This window comes from Cyprinus carpio, chromosome A16 (genome assembly GCF_018340385.1).
Source record: "Cyprinus carpio isolate SPL01 chromosome A16, ASM1834038v1, whole genome shotgun sequence".
Taxonomy (NCBI): Eukaryota; Metazoa; Chordata; class Actinopteri; order Cypriniformes; family Cyprinidae; genus Cyprinus; species Cyprinus carpio.
Window position 1 is genome coordinate 10,608,481 of NC_056587.1, and position 24,677 is coordinate 10,633,157.

Below are 24,677 nucleotides of genomic sequence, written 5' to 3' on the forward strand. Positions count from 1 at the left end.
AACCTTCGATTGAACAGTTCATAAAATAACTTTTTATTATTTGTGTAAAAAACATTTCAATAATCTAGAGAATTTTTTTTCCCCACTATAAAGAACCTTCTGTGTGATGGAAAGATTCCATGGATATTAAAGATTTTAAATGGAAACATTGATCCTAATAAATAATTTTTAAGAGTGCGTTACAGACAAAGTGACTACACGGAGTCGTCACTAAGACCCATGGGGTAGTTTTATGAGAAGTGGGCCCCCTTCTCCCCAGGACCAATGAGTAGACTATACTATAGTACTCTAGAGCAGGGGTTCCCAAACTTTTAAGCCCGCGACCCCCATGATAAATGCGCTGCTGCCCTTATACCCCCCCCCCCCCCACACACACCACCTCAACAACCCCTTTTTTTGGAGCCTCCACACGCCTTTAACTTTAGCAAACAGCGGGATACGTTGTGTTGCTGCGCGTGATGTACGTACGTAACTTGATTGTCATTGACGCTGACGTAATCTCGTAATGTCTGGGACAAAATTACAATTTGAATTAAAATATATATATATGATATATATATATATAATATATATATTTATATATATATATATAATATATATATATATATATATATATATATATATATATATATATATATATATATATATATATATAAACAAATATTTTTTTATTTGTATCAGACTTTTCTGCAAACACCATTTAACAAGTATTGAATTAACCCTTTCACACGTAAGTTTAAAATATTCTGGCTGACCCTATGCACTCATTTGTAAGGAAATTAATTTCTCTATCCAATGCTGTCACATCACTCTACAAAACAAAGAAAGAATAACCAAACAATACTCTTCCTTCATCAGACAAAATAGGTTTAAAACAACTTAAACCTAAATAATCAACGAACAAATCAAACGAGTTTCACTTGTACATTCTTGTGAGTGTTTACATTCCTCTGCAAGCGCACATGAGCTCAGCTTTACAGAAACTCACTGATCAGATCACAGAGACAGAACAATAACACCCGGACTCTGAGTAGGCTTTAAAAGCCTGTTTCGACCTCACTGATTGGAGAGTTTTTGAAGTTGCTACCACGGATCTGGATAAACTCACAGAGACTGTAACATCCTATATTACTTTCTGTGAGGATATATGCATTCCTACCAGGACTTATTTAACATTCAACAATGATAAGCCATGTTTTACAGCAAAACTCAGACATCTTCGTCAGGCCAAAGAGGATGCCTACAGAAATGGGGACAGAGTCAGGAACACACTGAATAAAGAGATTAGAGTAGCTAAAAGGACCTGCGCTAAAAAGTTGGAAGATCAGTTCACTTCCAATGACTCAGCTTCAGTGTGGAAAGGTCTGAGAGCCATCACAAACTACAAGACACCATCCCCCTGCACTGAGGCGAATCAACAACTTGCTGATGACCTGAATGAGTTTTACTGTAGATTTGAAACCCCCCACATCTGTTCTGACCATGTCTCTACACAACCGTTAACACCTCCTACAATCCCCCTCTCCATCCCTGCTGCATGTCAAATCAGTGAGGATAATGTTCGCGAGGTCTTCAGGAAGAACAAAAGAAGAAAGGCACTATGCCCAGATGGTGTTACACCAGCCTGTCTGAAAACCTGTGCTGAGCAGCTGGCCCCCATCTTTTCACAGATCTTCAACAGATCTCTGGAGTTGTGTGAAGTCCCTTCCTGCTTCAAACGCTCCACCATCATCCCTGTTCCAAAGAAACCCAAGATAATAGGACTTAACGACTACAGACCTGTGGCTCTAACGTCTGTCATCATGAAGTCGTTTGAAAAACTGGTTCTGGCTTATCTGAAGGACATCACTGGACCCTTACTGGACACCCTGCAGTTTGCTTACCAAGCAAACAGGTCCGTGGATGATGCAGTCAACATGGGACTGCACTTCATCCTGCAACATCTGGACAAAACGGGGACTTATGTGAGGATCCTGTTTGTGGACTTTAGTTCGGCTTTCACAAACAATGTTACACTTGACAGACTTTTACATGCTAACAAAGGAAGATGTTTTATTAATCTTTCAAATAAATTAATCTGTAACAATGTTTTTTTTTTTCTTCTCAGTACTAACCAAAATGTAGGATGTTTTATGAATCTGATTCTTCTGCACATTCTTTCTGACTGTAACACTGAGTGACTTTTGATGATTCCCTTTCAGAACCATGTATGTATGTATGTATGTGTATGTATGTAAATAAAAACATCACTTTTTAAACAGATAAAGTCCGTTGGGATACAAGAAAGTGGTCAGTCTGTTGTTTGGACTGAGTTTGATCATCTCAAACTAAAACAGCTTAAAACAGAGTGCTGATTGATATTCATGTTTTCTTACATGTAAGAATATACATGTGCAGGGATTGTGTATTACAACAATTAAAGGCACCACCAACTACTAGAGCCACTTCCCCAAGAGCTTCACACCCCAAGATTTGACTTTATCCTCAATCCATTGAAGCACGTCAAGACATCTCAGGCTGCCTGCCAACTCCTTTAGGTGTGTCTTTGTTATGCTTACTCATAATGAGATCTTTATGTCACTTACATGAGTGACTGTCACCAGGTGAGGCTCCATAGCTCAGTGGTTAGAGCACTGGTCTTGTAAACCAGGGGTCGCGAGTTCAATTCTCGCTGGGGCCTGATTGCAAACCTTTTGAAAAGTGACCTGTTCTGAAAATGGCCCTGGATTAGGGCTGATGAGGACTAAATACCACAAGACAGGATGTGATCATTTGGATGAACATGAACCTTCACAGAAGATGGAAAGCTGTCCTTCATGTCCTTAGATCAGGTCCTGTTCCTCCATACAGGCTCTTGTTGGCATGAGAAATACAGTCATTCTTGAAGAGACCAAACAGCAGGCAGACCGACATCAATACAATAAAATCAGAGAATTTATTTATTGGCAACATTGTGAGCTGCTCCAAAAAGGGGCTTTCAAGAGAAAGAAATTATTAACTAATTAAATAAATTATTCCTTTTGGGTGTGAGACCTATTTCTATTTACTATATACTGTCTGTATATAGTAATATACTGTAATATAATATAAACTAAAGCCATCAGCAGCCATCAGCAGTCAGTTCTCAGCTCCACACACACAGGAACTCAAACCAACCACAGCACTACTAGACTGTTAGGTTAGGTTTAGGGTTAGATTTAGTTGATCTGTACCTGCAAAGTTACTTATAGTCAGCTGAATGCCTCTTGAGGGACCATCAAAATAATGTTTGAACAGATATTAAGCAGTCTACTAATACATAATAATGATTGGTAGGTGACATAGTTACAAAGTAATGGCAAAGTGACAGTGACAAAGTTACTAATAGTTAGTATAAGGTCTATAATACAGTATAGTATAAGAGCATCACTAAGACAAGGACCGGGCCCCGTGTCAGCTAAGGATGGCCCTTGTCTAGTATAAGGGTTTTTTAACTCCACCCTCTTACAAATCCTTCCAGAAGAAGAACACACGTCTGGGATGTGGAGGTTTGAGAGAAACCAAAGGAAGGTAACAGCTTTCTTTAAAACCAGTGTCTGGAGTGTATATACTATGATGATTAATATTTCTTACGATCTCCAGAAAACCCAAAAAACGATCATTCTGTGATCCACACACACTGACAGCTACCCTCACAGAGAGAGTCTTTCCATTGCTTTAAAGTCATGATGTAAATTCCTCTCTGAGGATGTTACCAGCTAAAGTGGATGTAGCAACAGAAAAACTGTGTAACACATGATCATTTACATGATAACGAACAAAAATATATATTAAAGAATCAAATGTATAAGCTACAAAATAACACTATAATCATAGGAAAATGTCTGATGGTGTTTCAGAAATAGGATGATTAATATATACTGATAATTCTATTCTGATCCACTCTTTATTTCTGATCATTTGTCTGTGATTTATGTGGGCTAGAAAGTAAATGCAGAAATATGATCATGTCCGAATAAAACAGATGATTGATATCCATGTTTTCTTACATGTTATAATAGGCATAATATGTGCAAGGATTGCACAACAGCATAATATGTGCAAGGATTTACAACAATTAAAAGGCTCCACCAACTACTAGAGCCACCCTTAGCTTTGATATCTGTTAAGACATCTCAGGCTGCCTGCCAACTCCTTTAGGTGTGTCTTTGTTATGCTAACTCAAAGTGAGCTCTTTATGTCACTTACATGAGTGACTGTCACCAGGTGAGGCTCCATAGCTCAGTGGTTAGAGCACTGGTCTTGTAAACCAGGGGTCGCGAGTTCAATCCTCGCTGGGGCCTAAATGGTGAAGTTTTAAAATGTGACCTGTACTGAAAATTACCCTGAAGATGACATACTGTGATCTTATGGATGAACATAAACCTTCAAGAAGAAGGAAAGCTGGGAATTGCAGATATCAGGCTCATGTTGGGAAAAACAGTCATGCTTGAGGAGACCAACATCAGTACAGTAATATTAGAAACTTTACCAGAAACACTGTGAGCTGCTCCGACCAAAGGCTTTCAAGAGAAAGAAATTATTCCTTTATCTAGAGGATATGAAACCTAATTTCTAATTCTAATTTCTATAATTTACCTGTGCTGTACAATGCAGGTTTATTTTCTCAATGTACCACTGTAATACCTTGAGATACCGGTAGATGGCAGCAAAAACAAAATGTATCTATGAGCTATCAGGAGCTACAGCGTGCATTGTATTGTTTTTGGTTCACATACAGATACAAATGACTGATGTCAAATATTATGTCAAATATACAGCATAAGAATGAAGGTTGTTCATTTGAAACAGTTTATCTAAAGTCTATAGGAGTAAAGGGGGTCATTTCACTTTATTTTGAGGCAACAAATTTCAAATTCACAATGGAAGCAAGCCGTATGCATCCACAAGCAGATAAAGCTTACAAAGATAAACTGTATGACAGGACATCAGAGAAGGAACATGACGTGAGATGCTGAACTGTTTAGTACAGCTCAACCTGTATGGTCCTATAAAGTGGATTTCGAACCAAACACTATCTTTATTCACCAGATGCCCTCATGAGAGAAACAAAAACGTCAGTCATTTTGGTCTGTTAAATCTTTTCTTTAAAGCTTGTGGATCTATCATTGTCTCTATTATAATACAAACATGTAATTGATGCTCCTATTTCAATTATATCAAGACTTTTACATTCCACATTATAGGGCAGATTTCTTACCCAATCATATTTGTGTTTGGACATGGACATCAGAGACACATCACATATATCATAGTACAGAAGGATCATCTAAAAAGTTTGTTCTGGAGAAAGGAGTCACTTACAAACAAATGAAGTCATTTGGGCTCCTATACTAGAATGTGACCAGTCTGTCATTTAGTCTGATCTTGTTAGACTAAAAAAGTTTATTGAGTGTGATTTGATTTTCTTGTTTTCTCACATGTAAGAATATGCTTATATCTGCAGGGGATTATGAGTTATTATGTAGTCGCTACAGTTTTTGTTGTGGTCTTTTGTTGTAGATTATATTTACAAAACATGCTAGAATACGTTAATTAGGTAAAGAGATACATGAAATGAAGGGGGAAATAAAAGAGCTATTAGGCCAAGTAATAATGAATATAATAATATAACAGCAATAATATACAAATATTAAATAAAGAAACAATTAGTGAATGAATGTAAAATTGGATGGGTGAAATGTTTTTTTTTTTTTGTAGCTCTATATTATTTTATTTTATGGCTTCAGAGGGTGAGAGTGGAGCTGGACTGGGACAGAGGAAAACTCTCATTCTGTGATCCTTTAAATAACACACATCTACACACAATAACAACAACCTTCACAGAGAGAGTCTTTCCGTTGTTTTATAGTTTTGATGGATCTGTCCCTCTGAAGATATTTCCAGCTAAAGTGGTTGTAACAACAAAAAAACAGTGTTCCACATGACAGACTTTTACATGCAAAGGGAGGCTACACATATATTAACTAAACAAAATAAATGTATTAAAGAAAGAATCAAATATATAAATGTAAAATACTATAATCAGAGGAAAATGCCTGACAGTGTGTCAGAAATATGATGTCAAATGTTTACTGAATATAATCTGTCCATGGTTCACTCTTTATTTCTGTTTGTGATTGATGTGTGCTAGAAAGCAAATGCAGAAATAAGTTAAACAAAAATTATGTTTTAACATGTTTTATTAATCTTTCAAATTAAATGTTTAATCTGTAACAATGTTTTTTTTTCTTAGTACTAACCAAAATGTAGAATGTGTTTTATGAATCTGATTCTTCTGCACATTCTTTCTGACTGTAATACTGAGTGACTTTTGATGATTCCCTTTCAGAACCGTGTATGTAAATAAAAACATCACTTTTTAAACAGATTAAGTCAGTTGGGATACAAGAAAGTGGTCAGTCTGTTGTTTGGACTGAGTTTGATCATCTCAGACTAAAACAGCTTAAAACAGAGTGCTGATTGATATTCATGTTTTCTTACATGTAAGAATATGCATGTGCAGGGATTCTGTATTACAACAATTAAAGACCCCACCAACTACTAGAGCCACTTCCCCAAGAGCTTCACACCCCAAGATTTGACTTTTTCCTCAATCCATTGAAGCACGTCAAGACATCTCAGGCTGCCTGCCAACTCCTTTAGGTGTGTCTTTGTTATGCTTACTCATAATGAGATCTTTATCACACTTACATGAGTGACTGTCACCAGGTGAGGCTCCATAGCTCAGTGGTTAGAGCACTGGTCTTGTAAACCAGGGGTCGCGAGTTCAATTCTCGCTGGGGCCTGATTGCAAACCTTTTGAAAAGTGACCTGTTCTGAAAATGGCCCTGGATTAGGGCTGATGAGGACTAAATACCACAAGACAGGATGTGATCATTTGGATGAACATGAACCTTCACAGAAGAAGGAAAGCTGTCCTTCATGTCCTTAGATCAGGTCCTGTTCCTCCATACAGGCTCTTGTTGGCATGAGAAATACAGTCATTCTTGAAGAGACCAAACAGCAGGCAGACCGACATCAACACAATAAAATCAGAGAATTTATTTATTGGCAATGTTGTGAGCTGCAGGGGCTTTTAAGATAAAGAAATTATTAACTAATTAAATAAATTATTCCTTTCGAGTGTGAGACCTATTTCTATTTAGTATATACTGTCCTATATACTGTAATATACTGTACACTAAAGCCATCAGCAGTCAGCTCTCAGCTCCACACACACAGGAACTCAAACCAACCACAGCACTACTAGACTGTTAGGTTAGGTTTAGGGGTTAGATTTAGTTGATCTGTACCTGCAAAGTTACTTATAGTCAGCTGAATGCCTCTTGAGGGACCATCAAAATAACGTTTGAACAGATATTAAGCAGTCTACTAATACATAATAATGATTGGTAGGTGACATAGTTACAAAGTAATGGCAAAGTGACAGTGACAAAGTATAGTTACTTCATAGTTAGTGTCATAAGGTCTACAGTACAGTATAGTCTTACAAATCCTTCCATCTCCAGAAAACCCAAAATCTATCATTCTGTGATCCACACACACACACACTACCCTCACAGAGAGAGTCTTTCCATTGTTTTAAAGTCATGATGTAAATTCCTCTCTGAGGATGTTACCAACTAAAGTGGATGTAAAAACAGAAAAACTGTGTAACACATGATCATTTACATGATAACGAACAAAAATATATATTAAACAATCAAATATATAAGCTAGAAAATAACACAATAATCATAGGAAAATGTCCGAAGGTGTTTCAGAAATAGGATGATAAATATATACTGATAATTCTATTTTGATCCACTCTTTATTTCTGATCATTTGTCTGTGATTTATGTGGGCTAGAAAGTAAATGCAGAAATAAGATCATGTCTGAATAAAACAGTTGATTGATATCCATGTTTTCTTAAATGTTAAAATAGGCATAATATGTGCAAGGATTCTATGTTACAACAATTAAAAGGCTCCACCAACTACTAGAACCACACTTAGCTTTGATATCTGTTAAGACATCTCAGGCTGCCTGCCAACTCTTAGGTGTGTCTTTGTTATGCTAACTCAAAGTGAGCTCTTAATGTCACTTACATGAGTGACTGTCACCAGGTGAGGCTCCATAGCTCAGTGGTTAGAGCACTGGTCTCGTAAACCAGGGGTCGCGAGTTCGATCGTCGCTGGGGCCTAAATGATAAAATCTGACCTGTGCTGAAGATGACATACTGTGATCTTATGGATGAACATAAACCTTCAAGAAGAAGGAAAGCTGGGAATTGCAGATATTAGGCTCATGTTGGGAACAACAGTAATCCTTGAGGAGACCAACATCAGTACAATAAAATCAGAGACTTTACCAGCAACACTGTGAGCTGCACCAACCAGGGGCTTTCAAGAGAAAGAAATAATAATTAAAGAATTATCATTTACCTGTACTGTACAATGCAGGTTTATTTTCTTAATGTACCATTGTAATACCTTGAGATGCCGGTAGATGGGAGTAAAATAAAATGTGTGTATCAGCATCAGAATTAGCTTTATTCGCCAGGTGTACGCAAACACACAAGGAATTTGTTGTGGTTCTTTTAAGGTGCTCACGAAGGAAGTACAACCTCTGCTGGGCCTTTTTCACAATGGAGTCAATGTGAATGTCCCACTTCAGGTCCTGAGAGAAGGTTGTGCCCAGGAATCTGAATGACTCCACTGCAGCCACAGTGCTGTCTATGATGGTGAGGAGGGGAGAGCAGGGGGGTTTCTCCTGAAGTCCATGATCATCTCCACAGTTTTGACAGAGGGGTCTTTAGAGGTGCAGTCATCTGTGTAGATGGAGAAGAGCAATGGGGAGAGAACACAGCCCTGTGGAGCTCCGGTGCGGATGGTGCTGATGGTGCGGGTGTTGGATGTAATTTTTCCTTGCCTCACTAGCTGCTGCCTGTCTGTCAGGAAGTAACAAAAACATTTGGTCAGCTTGCAAAAACAATAAAATTTGAGATGTTTATTTTCTCTTGTAGGACAAAAATGAAGAAGAGAAAGTGAAAAAAAAAATCAAGATCATTGGGTTTATTCAAAAGCTGAGAATGTCTACTGTGAAAATAGTATATGTAGAAGATATTAATTGTCCAGTGTGCTTTGAAATCTTTAAGACTCCTGTTCTTCTGTCATGTAGTCACAGTATCTGTAAAGACTGTCTTCAACAGTTCTAGAAAAACAGGAATACTCAGGACTGTCCCATCTGCAGAAGAACATCCTCAAGAGACGAACCTCTGTGTAATCTGGTGTTAAAGAATTTATGCGAGTCAATCACAGCAGAAAGTGCTTCAGGGTCTGAGGAGGTCTGCAGTCTCCACAATGAGAAACTCAAACTCTTCTGCTTGGATGATAAACAGCCTGTGTGTATTGTGTGCAGAGATGAAAAACATGCCAGTCACAGATTCAGCCCAATCGATGAGGTTGTTCCATCTTACAAAGTATGACATATTTCTCTTGTTTCCTAGAAATAATAAAAACATAATTGGTTACAGTTGGTTATATAATTGGTTCTCTCAGAAACTGCACTTTCACAGATTTTCACTTTGCTAAATTCAAGGAGCAGCTTTTTTATGTTTAAACTCAGGCTGAGCTCACAGAGCAGCAGATTAAAGAGGAGTTTACGAAGCTTCATCAGTTTCTGCAAGATGAAGAAGAAGCTTCAATCACTGCACTGAGGAAGGAGGAACAGCAGAAGAGTCAGATGATGAAGGAGAAGCTTGAGGAGATGAACAGACAGATCTCAGATCTATCAGACACAATAAAAGACATAGAGGAGAAGATGAACACTAGTAGCATGTCATTTCTAAATGTGAGAACTGTTTTCTTCTTGTATTCAAAACAATTAAACTTACCAGCACAGTCAAACTGTCACCCTGTTTTAGGAATCTCATTTAACACAATTATTTATGCAAATATGAATTGTTTGATGATATACTAAAATTGTTTTGTTTATTTTCCAGAACTTAAAAGTCATCATGGAAAGGTAAGTGAGCTGTCGTGTCACTTGTGTCATTGATTGTGAACTCAAACTCACTGCAGTTCTGACTAGTGAATGTTATTCCAGAGCCCACAGTTCACAACAAGATCCACAGATGCTTTCTGGAGCTTTGATTAATGTGTCAGATCATCTGAGAAACCTGACTTTCAGAGTCTGCAAGAAGATGCAGCAACTTGTTTAAAACTGTGGTTGAAAATAGTAATCACTGAAACAATGATCTCACATCTTAAAAAAATAATGACATAAAAGAACCATTTTGGGCTCTTCAAAGAACCTTCGAGTGAACAGTTCATAAAATAACTTTTTATTCTTTGTGTAAAAAACAAATAAACAATATAATGTTTTTTTTCCCACTGTAAAGAACCTTCTGTGTGATGGAAAGATTCCATGGATATTAAAGGTTCTTCATGGAAACATTGATCCTAATAAATAATTTTTAAGAGTGTGTTACAGACAAAGTGTCTACACGGAGTCATCACTAAGACCCATGGGGTAGTTTTATGAGAAGTGGGCCCCCTTCTCTCCAGGACCAATGAGTAGACTATACTATAGTACACTAGAGACCATTAGTAACCCTGTTGTTTGCATCTCTCATCAGCCCCTGTGACTCTGGACCCGAACACTGCAAATACACGTCTGATTCTGTCTGATGAACTGAGACATAGCAAGACACAAAAACTGGTTCCTAATAATCCAGAGAGGTTTCATCCATATGCTTGTGTTCTGGGTTCAGAGGGCTTTAACTCAGGAACACACTTCTGGGATGTGGAGGTTGGAGTCAGTTCATATTGAATCGGATTAACCACAGAATCAATACAAAGGAAGGGAACAGCTTTCTTTTACACTAATGTCTGGTGCATGTGGTTTGAAGATGGTAAATATTTCTCACAAGCCCCAGAGAAACCCAATAGCACCTTTCCAGTTAAAGAAAAGCTTCAGAGGGTGAGAGTGGAGCTGGACTGGGACAGAGGAAAACTCTCATTCTGTGATCCTGTGAATAACACACATGTACACACAATAACAACAACCTTCACAGAGAGAGTCTTTCCGTTGTTTTATAGTTTTGATGGATCTGTCCCTCTGAAGATATTACCAGCTCTAGTGGTTGTAACAACAGAAAAATAGTGTTACACATGACAGACTTTTACATGCTAACAAAGGGAGATGTTTTGTTAATCTTTCAAATTAAATGTTTAATTTGTAACAGTGTTTTTTTTTTCAGTAATAAACAAATTTTGGAATGTGTTTTATGAATCTGATTCTTCTGCACATTCTTTCTGACTGTAATACTGAGTGACTTTTGATGATTCCCTTTCAGAACCATGTATGTATGTGTATGTATGTAAATAAAAACATCACTTTTTAAACAGATTGAGTCAGTTGGGATACAAGAAAGTGGTCAGTCTGTTGTTTGGACTGAGTTTGATCATCTCAAACTAAAACAGCTTAAAACAGAGTGCTGACTGATATTCATGTTTTCTTACATGTAAGAATATGCATGTGCAGGAATTCTGTATTACAACAATTAAAGGCCCCACCAACTACTAGAGCCACTTCCCCAAGAGCTTCACACCCCAAGATTTGACTTTATCCTCAATCCTTTGAAGCACGTCAAGACATCTCAGGCTGCCTGCCAACTCCTTTAGGTGTGTCTTTGTCATGCTAACTTTATGTTACTTCCATGAGTGACAGTCATCAGGTGAGGCTCCATAGCTCAGTGGTTAGAGCACTGGTCTTGTAAACCAGGGGTCGCGAGTTCAATTCTCGCTGGGGCCTGGTTACAATCCTTTTGAAAAGTGAACTGTTCTGAAATGATCCTGGATTAGGGTTGATGAGGACTAAATACCACACAACAGGATGTGGTCATTTGGATGAACATGAACCTTCACAGAAGAAGGAAATCTGGCACATTCATGTCCTTAGATCAGGTCCTGTTCCTCCATACAGGCTGTTGTTGGCATGAGAAATACAGTCATTCTTGAAGAGACCAAACAGCAGTCAGACCAACATCAATACAATAAAATCAGAGAATTTATTTATTGGCAACATTGTGAGCTGCTCCAAAAAGGGGCTTTCAAGAGAAATAAATTATTAACTAATTAAATAAATGATTCATTTTGGGTGTGAGACCTATTTCTATTTACTATATACTGTCCTATATACTGTAATATACTGTAAGCTAAACCCATCAGCAGTCAGTTCTCAGCTCCACACACACAGGAACTCAAACCAACCACAGCACTACTAGACTGTTAGGTTAGGTTTAGCGTTAGGTTTAGTTGATATGTACCTGCAAACTTATAGTCAGTTGAATGCCTGTTGAGGGACCATCAAAATAATGTTTGAACAGATATTAAGCAGTCTACTAATACATAATAATGATTGGTAGGTGACATAGTTACAAAGTAATGGCAAAGTGACAGTGACAAAGTTACTTATAGTTAGTATAAGGTCTATAGTACAGTATAGTGTAAGGTCATCACAAAGACTCTTTATTTCTGATCATTTGTCTATGATTTATGTGGGCTAGAAGGTAAATGTAGAAATAAGATCATGTCCGAATAAAACAGATAATTGATATCCATGTTTTCTTACATGTTATAATAGGCATAATATGTGCAAGGATTCTATGTTACAACAATTAAAAGGCTTCACTAACTATTAGAGCCACACTTAGCTTTGATATCTGTTAAGACATCTGAGGCTGCCTGCCAACTACTTTAGGTGTGTCTTTGTTATGCTAACTCAAAATGAGCTCTTTATGTCACCTTCATGAGTGGCACCTGACTGGTGAGGCTCCATAGCTCAGTGGTAAGCGCACTGGTCTTGTAAACTAGGGGTTTGCAAGTTCGACCCCTTGCTGGGGTATAAATGTTACGTTTTTAAAATGTGACCTGTTCTGAAAATGACCCTGAACATGCGACATACTGTGGTCATATAGATGAACATAAACCTTTAAGAAGAAGGAAAGCTGGGAATTGCAAATATCAGGCTTTGTTCTTCCATACAGGCTCTTGTTGGGAAAAACAGTCATCCTTGAGGAGACCCACTATCAGTTAGACCAACATCAGTACAATAAAATCAGAGACTTTACCAGCAACACTGCTCCAACCATGGGTTTTATAAGAGAAAAAAAATAACAATTATTAGAAATTATTCCTTTATCTAGAGGGCGTGAGACCTATTTCTTTGTTCTAATTTCTATCCTGTGTCCTGATGGTGCCGCACATGGCAGCCGAGGTGCTGCGCTCTCCAGCTATTTTAGTGTTTTTTGTTTTTCATACTCAATCAGTTTCACCAGGGATGAACTGCTGAACATTCGGCAGAACACACCACAAAGTCTCCTACCGGTTTTCGATTATTCGGATGTTTTGCTGAACGTTCTTGTTGGTGGAGCAGTGGCACTGATCAAATGCTTCAGGATGTGTAGACGGCGGAAGCGAGCCGGCACACACGTCAAGCTCAGGAAGGGTGGGTTTCGAACGCCGCTTCCTAGTGTCCATCTGGCAAATCTCCATTCTCTACCCAACAAAATGCACAAACTTCTTCTACTCTCCCAGACAAATAAGGATTTCTCACACTCTGCTGCTCTGTGTTTCACAGAAACCTGGCTGAATGACGCCATTCCAGACTGCGCGCTCCATCTGCCCGGCTTTCAGCTATTTAGAGTAGTGATGGGAAGTTCGGATCATTTTACAGACTCAGACCTTTGAGTCTCATTCAGCATAATGAACAAATCTTTTTTCAAATCATTTCATTCATTTCGTTTATTATAGCAAAATGTAACTAAAATGTTACGTGCTACTTCCCTGACACATCTACTACTTACGCAAATGTTGATCACAATACAAACAATAAAAAAATATAATGCTATTAGAAACAGAAAAGATTCATTCATTATTTACCTGGGACTTTAGCCTATGATAAGCTCACCTCACCTCTTATCTGACAAGGATTCGGGTTTGAGTCGTTCGTTCATCGTGTGACAGCCCCAAACACTAAACCTATGCTGTCTGAGCCGGAAAGAGAATTGATTAGTTCATCTTTCGAGTACTCGGGTTTGAGTCATTCGTTCATCAAGTGACAGCCCCATAAGCTAAACCTATGCAGTCTGAGCCGGAAAGAGACTTAATAATAATAACCAACTCTTTATTACCTTTATTACCACATTCAGTGTTGTGGAAAAGAACCATCATGACAGAAATTCACACATTTATAAACTGTAAAAAATAAAAAGCTACAATTTGAGACCAGAAAGGCATCACGTAACTGTAAGAGTAAATAATAATTATAATAATGATGATAATAATAATAATAATAATAATAACTATGCACTCATTTGTAAGGAAATTAATTTCTCTATCCAATGCTGTCACATCACGTGACAAAAGAACGAAAGATGAACTAATCAATTCTCTTTCTGGCTCAGACAGCATAGGTTTAGCATATGGGGCTGTCACGTGATGAACGAACAAATCAAACGAGTTTCACTTGTACATTCTTGTGAGTGTTTACATTCCTCCGCAAGCGCACATGAGCTCAGCTTTACAGAAATTCACTGATCAGATCACAGAGACAGAACAATAACACCCGGACTCTGAGTGGGCTTTAAAAGCCTGTTTCGACCTCACTGATTGGAGAGTTTTTGAAGTTGCTACCACGGATCTGGATAAACTCACAGAGACTGTAACATCCTATATTACTTTCTGTGAGGATATACAGGTCCTTCTCAAAAAATTAGCATATTGTGAAAAAGTTCATTATTTTCCATAATGTAATGATAAAAATTAAACTTTCATACATTTTAGATTCATTGCACACCAACCAACTGAAATATTTCAGGTCTTTTATTGTTTTAATACTGATGATTTTGGCATACAGCTCATGAAAAACCCAAAATTCCTATCTCAAAAAATTAGCATATTTCATCCGACCAATAAAAGAAAAGTGTTTTTAATACAAAAAAAAGTCAACCTTCAAATAATTATGTTCAGTTATGCACTCAATACTTGGTCGGGAATCCTTTTGCAGAAATGACTGCTTCAATGCGGCGTGGCATGGAGGCAATCAGCCTGTGGCACTGCTGAGGTGTTATGGAGGCCCAGGATGCTTCGATAGCGGCCTTAAGCTCATCCAGAGTGTTGGGTCTTGCGTCTCTCAACTTTCTCTTCACAATATCCCACAGATTCTCTATGGGGTTCAGGTCAGGAGAGTTGGCAGGCCAATTGAGCACAGTAATACCATGGTCAGTAAACCATTTACCAGTGGTTTTGGCACTTGTGAGCAGGTGCCAGGTCGTGCTGAAAAACGAAATCTTCATCTCCATAAAGCTTTTCAGCAGATGGAAGCATGAAGTGCTCCAAAATCTCCTGATAGCTAGCTGCATTGACCCTGCCCTTGATAAAACACAGTGGACCAACACCAGCAGCTGACATGGCACCCCAGACCATCACTGACTGTGGGTACTTGACACTGGACTTCAGGCATTTTGGCATTTCCTTCTCCCCAGTCTTCCTCCAGACTCTGGCACCTTGATTTCCGAATGACATGCAAAATTTGCTTTCACCCGAAAAAAGTACTTTGGACCACTGAGCAACAGTCCAGTGCTGCTTCTCTGTAGCCCATTTCCTGCACACGCCTGTGCACGGTGGCTCTGGATGTTTCTACTCCAGACTCAGTCCACTGCTTCCGCAGGTCCCCCAAGGTCTGAAATCGGTCCTTCTCCACAATCTTCCTCAGGGTCCGGTCACCTCTTCTCGTTGTGCAGCGTTTTTTTTGCCACACTTTTTCCTTCCCACAGACTTCCCACTGAGGTGCCTTGATACAGCACTCTGGGAACAGCCTATTCGTTCAGAAATTTCTTTCTGTGTCTTACCCTCTCGCTTGAGGGTGTCAATGATGGCCTTCTGGACAGCAGTCAGGTCGGCAGTCTTACCCATGATTGCGGTTTTGAGTAATGAACCAGGCTGGGAGTTTTTTAAAAGCCTCAGGAATCTTTTGCAGGTGTTTAGAGTTAATTAGTTGATTCAGATGATTAGGTTAATAGCTCGTTTAGAGAACCTTTTCATGATATGCTAATTTTTTGAGATAGGAATTTTGGGTTTTCATGAGCTGTATGCCAAAATCATCAGTATTAAAACAATAAAAGCACACCAATATTTCAGTTGGTGTGCAATGAATCTAAAATATATGAAAGTTTAATTTTTATCATTACATTATGGAAAATAATGAACATTTTCACAATATGCTAATTTTTTGAGAAGGACCTGTATGCATTCCTACCAGGACTTATTTAACATTCAACAATGATAAGCTATGTTTACAGCAAAACTCAGACATCTTCGTCAGATGGGGACAGAGTCAGGAACACACTGAATAAAGAGATTAGAGTAGCTAAAAGGACCTGCGCTAAAAAGTTGGAAGATCAGTTCACTTCCAATGACTCAACTTCAGTGTGGAAAGGACTGAGAGCCATCACAAACTACAAGACACCATCCCCCTGCACTGAGGCGAATCAACAACTTGCTGATGACCTGAATGAGTTTTACTGTAGATTTGAAACCCCCCACATCTGTTCTGACCATGTCTCTACACAACCGTTAACACCTCCTACAATCCCCCTCTCCATCCCTGCTGCATGTCAAATCAGTGAGGATAATGTTCGTGAGGTCTTCAGGAAGAACAAAGAAGAAAGGCACTATGCCCAGATGGTGTTACACCAGCCTGTCTGAAAACCTGTGCTGACCAGCTGGCCCCCATCTTTTCACAGATCTTCAACAGATCTCTGGAGTTGTGTGAAGTCCCTTCCTGCTTCAAACGCTCCACCATCATCCCTGTTCCAAAGAAACCCAAGATAATAGGACTTAACGACTACAGACCTGTGGCTCTAACTTCTGTCATCATGAAGTCCTTTGAAAAACTGGTTCTGGCTTATCTGAAGGACATCACTGGACCCTTACTGGACCCCCTGCAGTTTGGCTTACCAAGCAAACAGGTCCGTGGATGATGCAGTCAACATGGGACTGCACTTCATCCTGCAACATCTGGACAAAACAGGGACTTATGTGAGGATCCTGTTTGTGGACTTTAGTTCGGCTTTCACAAACAATGTTACACTTGACAGACTTTTACATGCTAACAAAGGGAGATGTTTTATTAATCTTTCAAATAAATTAATCTGTAAAAATGTTTTTTTTTCTTCTCAGTACTAACCAAAATGTAGGATGTTTTATGAATCTGATTCTTCTGCACATTCTTTCTGACTGTAATAATGAGTGACTTTTGATGATTCCCTTTCAGAACCGTGTATGTATGTATGTGTATGTATGTAAATAAAAACATCACTTTTTAAACAGATTGAGTCAGTTGGGAAACAAGAAAGTGGTCAGTCTGTTGTTTGGACTGAGTTTGATCATCTCAAACTAAAACAGCTTAAAACAGAGTGCTGATTGACATTCATGTTTTCTTACATGTAAGAATATGCATGTGCAGGGATTCTGTATTACAACAATTAAAGGCACCACCAACTACTAGAGCCACTTCCCCAAGAGCTTCACAACCCAAGATTTGACTTTATCCTCAATCCATTGAAGCACGTCAAGACATCTCAGGCTGCCTGCCAACTCCTTTAGGTGTGTCTTTGTCATGCTAACTTTATGTCACTTACATGAGTGACAGCCACCAGGTGAGGCTCCATAGCTCAGTGGTTAGAGCACTGGTCTTGTAAACCAGGGGTCGCGAGTTCAATTCTCGCTGGGGCCTAATCGCAAATCTTTTGAAAAGTGACCTGTTCTGAAATGACCCTGGATTAGGGCTGATGAGGACTAAATACCACATGACATAATAAGCTCATTTGGATGAACATAAACCTTCACAGAAGAAGGAAAACTGGCACATTCAGTCAGTTCTCAGCTCTACACACACAGGAACTCCAACCAACCACAGCACTACTAGACTGTTAGGTTAGGTTTAGGGTTAGGTTTAGTTGATCTGTACCTGCAAAGTTACTTATAGTCAGCTGAATGCCTCTTGAGGGACCATCAAAATAATGTTTGAACAGATATTAAGCAGTCTACTAATACATAATAATGATTGGTAGGTGACATAGTTACAAAGTAATGGCAAAATGACAGTGACAAAGTTACTTATAGTTAGTATAAGGTCTGTAGTACAGTATAGTATAAGGTCATCACTAAGAATCGCACCGGGCCCCGTGTCAGCCAAGGATGGCCCTGGTCTAGTATAAGGGTTTTTTAACTCCACCCTCTTACAAATCCTTCCAGAGGAAGAACACACGTCTGGGATGTGGAGGTTTGAGAGAAACCAAAGGAAGGCAACAGCTTTCTTTAACACCAGTGTCTGGAGTGTATATACTATGATGATTAATATTTCTTACGATCTCCCGAAAAACCGAAAAACGATCATTCTGTGATCCACACACACTGACAGCTCCCCTCACAGAGAGAGTCTTTCCATTGTTTTACAGTCATGATGTAAATTCCTCTCTGAGGATGTTACCAGCTAAAGTGGATGTAGCAACAGAAAAACTGTGTAACACATGATCATTTACATGATAACGAACAAAAATATATATTAAAGAATCAAATAAGCTATAAAAAATAACACAATAATCATAGGAATATGTCTGATGGTGTTTCAGAAATAGGATGATAAATATTTACTGATGATTCTATTCTGATCCACTCTTTATTTCTGATCATTTGTGTGTGATTTCCGTTGTTTTATAGTTTTGATGGATCTGTCCCTCTGAAGATATTACCAGCTAAAGTGGTTGTAACAACAGAAAAACAGTGTTACACATGACAGACTTTTACATGCTAACAAAGGGAGATGTTTTATTAATCTTTCAAATTAAATGTTTAATTTGTAACAGTGTTTTTTTTTTCAGTAATAAACAAATTTTGGAATGTGTTTTATGAATCTGATTCTTCTGCACATTCTTTCTGACTGTAACACTGAGTGACTTTTGATGATTCCCTTTCAGAACCGTGTATGTATGTTTATGTATGTAAATAAAAACATCACTTTTAAAACAGATTAAGTCAGTTGGGATACAAGAAAATGGCCAGTCTGTTGTTTGGACTGAGTTTGTGATCATCTCAGACTAAAACAGCTTAAAACAGAGTGCTGACTGATATTCATGTTTTCTTACATGTAAGAATATGCATGTGCAGGGATTCTGTATTACAACAATTAAAGGCCCCACCAACTACTTGAGCCACTTCCCCAAGAGCTTCACACCCCAAGATTTGACTTTATCCTCAATCCATTGAAGCACGTCAAGACATCTCAGGCTGCTTGCCAACTCCTTTAGGTGTGTCTTTGTCATGCTAACTTTATGTCACTTACATGAATGACAGCCATCAGGTGAGGCTCCATAGCTCAGTGGTTAGAGCACTGGTCTTGTAAACCAGGGGTCGCGAGTTCAATTCTCGCTGGGGCCTGATTAGAATCCTTTTGAGAAGTGACCTGTTCTGAAATGACCCTGGATTAGGGCTGATGAGGACTAAATACAACAAGACAGGATGTGGTCATTTGGATGAACATGAACCATCACAGAAGAAGGAAAACTGGGACGTTTATGTCCTTAGATCAGGTCCTGTTCCTCCATACAGGCTCTTGTTGGCATGAGAAATACAGTCATTCTTGAAGAGACCAAATAGCAGGCAGACCAACATCAATACAATAAAATCAGAGAATTTATTTATTGGCAACATTGTGAGCTGCTCCAAAAAGGGGCTTTCAAGAGAAATAAATTATTAACTAATTAAATAAATGATTCCTTTCGGGTGTGAGACCTATTTCTATTTACTATATACTGTCCTTTATACTGTAATATACTGTAAACTAAAGCCATCAACAGTCAGCTCTCAGCTCCACACACACAGGAACTCAAACCAACCACAGCACTACTAGACTGTTAGGTTAGGTTTAGGGTTAGATTTAGTTGATATGTACCTGCAAAGTTACTTATAGTCAGCTGAATGCCTGTTGAGGGACCATCAAAATAACGTTTGAACAGATATTAAGCAGTCTACTAATACATAATAATGATTGGTAGGTGACATAGTTACAAAGTAATGGCAAAGTGACAGTGACAAAGTTACTTATAGTTAGTATAAGGTCTACAGTACAGTATAGTCTTACAATCTCCAGAAAAACCCAAAAATGATCATTCTGTGATCCACACACACTGACAGCTACCCTCACAGAGAGAGTCTTTCCATTGTTTTACAGTCATGATGTAAATTCCTCTCTGAGGATGTTACCAGCTAAAGTGGATGTAACAACAGAAAAACTGTGTAACACATGATCATTTACATGATAACGAACAAAAATATATATTAAACAATCAAATATATAAGCTAGAAAATAACACAATAATCATAGGAATATGTCTGATGGTGTTTCAGAAATAGGATGATAAATATTTACTGATAATTCTATTCTGATCCACTCTTTATTTCTGATCATTTGTCTGTGATATATGTGGGCTAGAAAGTAAATGCAGAAATATGATCATGTCCGAATAAAACAGATGATTTATATCCATGTTTTCTTACATGGTAAAATAGGCATAATATGTGCAAGGATTCTATGTTACAAAAATTAAAAGGCTCCACCAACTACTAGAACCACCCTTAGCTTTGATATCTGTTAAGACATCTCAGACTGCCTGCCAACTCAGGTGTGTCTTTGTTATGCTAACTCAAAGTGAGCTTTTTATGTCACTTACACTTACTTAGTGACTGTCACCAGGGGAGGCTCCATAGCTCAGTGGTTAAAGCACCGGTCTTGTAAACCAGGGGTCGCGAGTTCAATCCTTGCTGGGGCCTAAATGAGAAAGTATTAAAATGTGACCTGTTCTGAAAATGACACTGAAGATGTGACATACTGTGGTCATATGGATGAACATAAACCTTCAAGAAGAAGGAAAGCTGGGAATTGCAAGTATCAGGCTCATGATGGGAAAAACAGTCATCATTGAGGAGACCAACATCAGTACAATAAAATCAGAGACTTTACCAGAAATACTGTGAGCTGCTCCAACCAGAGGCTTTCAAGTGAAAAAATATATAATTAAAGAACTTATTTCATTATCTAGAGGGTGTGTAGAACATATTATATGTTCTAATTTCTATAACTTACCTGTGCTGTACAATGCAAGTTTATTTTCTCAATGTACACTGTAATACCTTGAGATACCGGTAGGTGGCAGCAAAATAAAATGTATCTATGAGCTATCAGGAGCTACAGCGTGCATTGTATTGTTTTTGGTTCACAAACAGATACAAATGACTGATGTCAAATAATATTATGTCAAATATACAGCATAAGAATGAAGGTTGTTTAAAAACAAACAATCAAAAAAAAATAAATAAAAATAAAGTCATTTCATTCAATTCAATTTATATTCAATAAACAAAAAACAAACAAACAAAGCAAACAGCCGTATGCATCCACAAGCAGATAAAGCTTACAAAGATAAACTGTATGACAGGACATCAGAGAAGGAGCATGACGTGAGATGCTGAACTGTTTAGTACAGTTCAATCTGTGTGGTCCTATAAAGTGGATTTCTAACCAAACACTATCTTTATTCACCAGATGCCCTCATGAGAGAAACAAAAACGCCAGTCATTTTGGTCGGTTAAATCTTTTCTTTCCTCAATAAAAACATTTGGTCAGTTTGCAAAAACAATAAAATGTAAGATGCTTATTTTCTGTTGTAAGAAAAAGAAATGATGGTGCATGTTTTGCCTTGATGTGAAACATCTAATCATTAAGCCGTAGTGGCTGGTGGTGAGAGAGCAGGTGAGGGGACAAGGCTTGTGGATCTATCATTGTCTCTATTATAATACACACATGTAATTGATGCTCCTATTTCAATTATATCAAGACTTTTACATTTCACATTATAGGGCAAATTTCTTACTACAGTCATATTTGTGTTTGGACATGGACATCAGAGAGACATCACATATATCATAGTACAGAAGGATCATCTAAAAAGTTTGTTCTGGAGAAAGGAGTCACTTACAAACAAATGAAGTCATTTGGGCTCCTATACTAGAATGTGACCAGTCTGTCGTTTAGTCTGATCTTGTTAGACTAAAAAGGTTTACTGAGTGTGATTTGATTTTCTTGTTTTCTCACATGTAAGAATATGCTTATATCTGCAGGGGATTATGAGTTATTATATACTCTACACATTTTTTTTTGTTCTCTTTTTTTATATAATATATACAAAAAACAATATAAAACACTAAAAATATAAAAAGAAAAAACAAAAAAAGAAGGAAAAAATAAAATGAAGGGGGAAATAAAAGAGCTATTAGGCTACATAATAATGAATATAATGATATAACAGCAATAATATACAAATATTAAATAAAGAAACGATTAGTGAATGAATGTAAAATTGGATGGTTGAAATGTTTTTTTTTTTTTTTTTTTTTTTTGTAGCTCTATATTATTTTATTTTTACATATTCTTTTAACATTTACTGATAAAACAAGCTTTGAAACCTGTCTACATTGAGCGCAATATAGGGTTTCATATATATAGTGGTATAATATAGGCCAACATTGATCTCAATAAAGAATTTTTAAGAGTGTGTTAAAGACAAAGTGACTACACAGAGTCGTCACTAAGACCGGGGTAGTTTTATGAGAAGTGGGCCCCCTTCTCCCCATGACCAATGAGTAGATTATACTATAGTACTCTAGAGACCATTAGTAACCCTGTTGTTTGTTTCTCTGATCAGCTCCTGTGACTCTGGACCCGAACACTGCAAATACACGTCTGATTCTGTCTGATGATCTGACCAGTCTGAGACATAGCAAGACACAAAAACTGGTTCCTAATAATCCAGAGAGGTTTCATCCATATGCTTGTGTTCTGGGTTCAGAGGCATTTGACTGGACTGAGTTTGATCATCTCAGACTAAAACAGCTTAAAACAGAGTGCTGACTGATATTCATGTTTTCTTACATGTAAGAATATGCATGTGCAGGAATTCTGTATTACAACAATTAAAGGCCCCACCAACTACTAGAGCCACTTCCCCAAGAGCTTCACACCCCAAGATTTGACTTTATCCTCAATCCATTGAAGCATGTCAAGACATCTCAGGCTGCTTGCCAACTCCTTTAGGTGTGCCTTTGTCATGCTGACTCATAATGAGATCTTTATCACACTTACATGAGTGACAGCCACCAGGTGAGGCTCCATAGCTCAGTGGTTAGAGCACTGGTCTTGTAAACCAGGGGTCGCGAGTTCAATTCTCGCTGGGGCCTGATTAAGATCCTTTTGAAAAGTGACCTGTTCTGAAAATGGCCCTGGATTAGGGCTGATGAGGACTAAATACCATAATACATAATGTGATCATTTGGATGAACATAAACCTTCACAGAAGAAGGAAATCTGGCACATTCATGTCCTTAGACCAGGTCCATTTCCTCCATACAGGCTGTTGTTGGCATGAGAAATACAGTCATTCTTGAAGAGACCAAATAGCAGGCAGACCAACATCAATACAATAAAATCAGAGAATTTATTTATTGGCAACATTGTGAGCTGCTCCAAAAAGGGGCTTTCAAGAGAAATAAATTATTAACTAATTAAATAAATGAATCATTTCGGGTGTGAGACCTATTTCTATTTAGTATATACTGTCCTATATACTGTAATATACTGTAAACTAAAGCCATCAGCAGTCAGTTCTCATCTCCACACTCAAACCAACCACAGCACTACTAGACTGTTAGGTTAGGTTTAGGGTTAGATTTAGTTGATCTGTACCTGCAAAGTTACTTATAGTCAGCTGAATGCCTCTTGAGGGACCATCAAAATAATGTTTGAACAGACATTAAGCAGTCTACTAATACATAATGATGATTTGGTTGGTGACATAGTTACAAAGTAATGGCAAAGTGACAGTGACAAAGTTATTATAGTTAGTATAAGGTCTATAGTACAGTATAGTATAAGGTCATCACTAAGACTCGCACCGGGCCCCGTGTCAGCCAAGGATGGCCCTGGTGTAGTATAAGGGTTTTTTAACTCCACCCTCTTACAAATCCTTCCAGAGGAAGAACACACGTCTGGGATGTGGAGGTTTGAGAGAAACCAAAGGAAGGTAACAGCTTTCTTTAACACCAGTGTCTGGAGTGTATATACTATGATGATTAATATTTCTTACGATCTCCAGAAAAAACGAAAAACGATCATTCTGTGATCCACACACACTGACAGCTACCCTCACAGAGAGAGTCTTTCCATTGTTTTAAAGTCATGATGTAAATTCCTCTCTGAGGATGTTACCAGCTAAAGTGGATGTAGCAACAGAAAAACTGTGTAACACATGATCATTTACATGATAACGAACAAAAATATATATTAAAGAATCAAATAAGCTATAAAATAACACAATAATCATAGGAATATGTCTGATGGTGTTTCAGAAATAGGATGATAAATATTTACTGATAATTCTATTCTGATCCACTCTTTATTTCTGATCATTTGTGTGTGATTTATGTGGGCTAGAAAGTAAATGCAGAAATATGATCATGTCCGAATAAAAACAGAT

At 38.0% G+C, this 24,677-nt stretch overlaps 9 non-coding genes and 1 pseudogene across 9 annotated transcripts; all 10 read left to right on the forward strand.

Annotated features, from left to right (window-relative positions):
• The first annotated feature begins 2,607 nt into the window (after positions 1-2,607).
• Positions 2,608-2,680, forward strand: trnat-ugu. Its single transcript has one exon. It is a non-coding gene; the product is annotated as a tRNA-Thr (tRNA).
• A 1,569-nt stretch (positions 2,681-4,249) lies between these two features.
• Positions 4,250-4,322, forward strand: trnat-ugu. Its single transcript has one exon. It is a non-coding gene; the product is annotated as a tRNA-Thr (tRNA).
• A 2,432-nt stretch (positions 4,323-6,754) lies between these two features.
• On the forward strand, positions 6,755-6,827 carry trnat-ugu. The gene has a single exon. It is a non-coding gene; the product is annotated as a tRNA-Thr (tRNA).
• A 1,325-nt stretch (positions 6,828-8,152) lies between these two features.
• trnat-cgu lies at positions 8,153-8,225 on the forward strand. Its single transcript has one exon. It is a non-coding gene; the product is annotated as a tRNA-Thr (tRNA).
• An 858-nt stretch (positions 8,226-9,083) lies between these two features.
• LOC109076045 lies at positions 9,084-11,188 on the forward strand (annotated as a pseudogene).
• A 578-nt stretch (positions 11,189-11,766) lies between these two features.
• trnat-ugu lies at positions 11,767-11,839 on the forward strand. Its single transcript has one exon. It is a non-coding gene; the product is annotated as a tRNA-Thr (tRNA).
• Positions 11,840-17,751: 5,912 nt separating this feature from the next.
• trnat-ugu lies at positions 17,752-17,824 on the forward strand. Its single transcript has one exon. It is a non-coding gene; the product is annotated as a tRNA-Thr (tRNA).
• Positions 17,825-19,454: 1,630 nt separating this feature from the next.
• Positions 19,455-19,527, forward strand: trnat-ugu. The gene has a single exon. It is a non-coding gene; the product is annotated as a tRNA-Thr (tRNA).
• A 1,319-nt stretch (positions 19,528-20,846) lies between these two features.
• trnat-ugu lies at positions 20,847-20,919 on the forward strand. The gene has a single exon. It is a non-coding gene; the product is annotated as a tRNA-Thr (tRNA).
• Positions 20,920-23,309: 2,390 nt separating this feature from the next.
• trnat-ugu lies at positions 23,310-23,382 on the forward strand. Its single transcript has one exon. It is a non-coding gene; the product is annotated as a tRNA-Thr (tRNA).
• Positions 23,383-24,677: the final 1,295 nt, after the last annotated feature.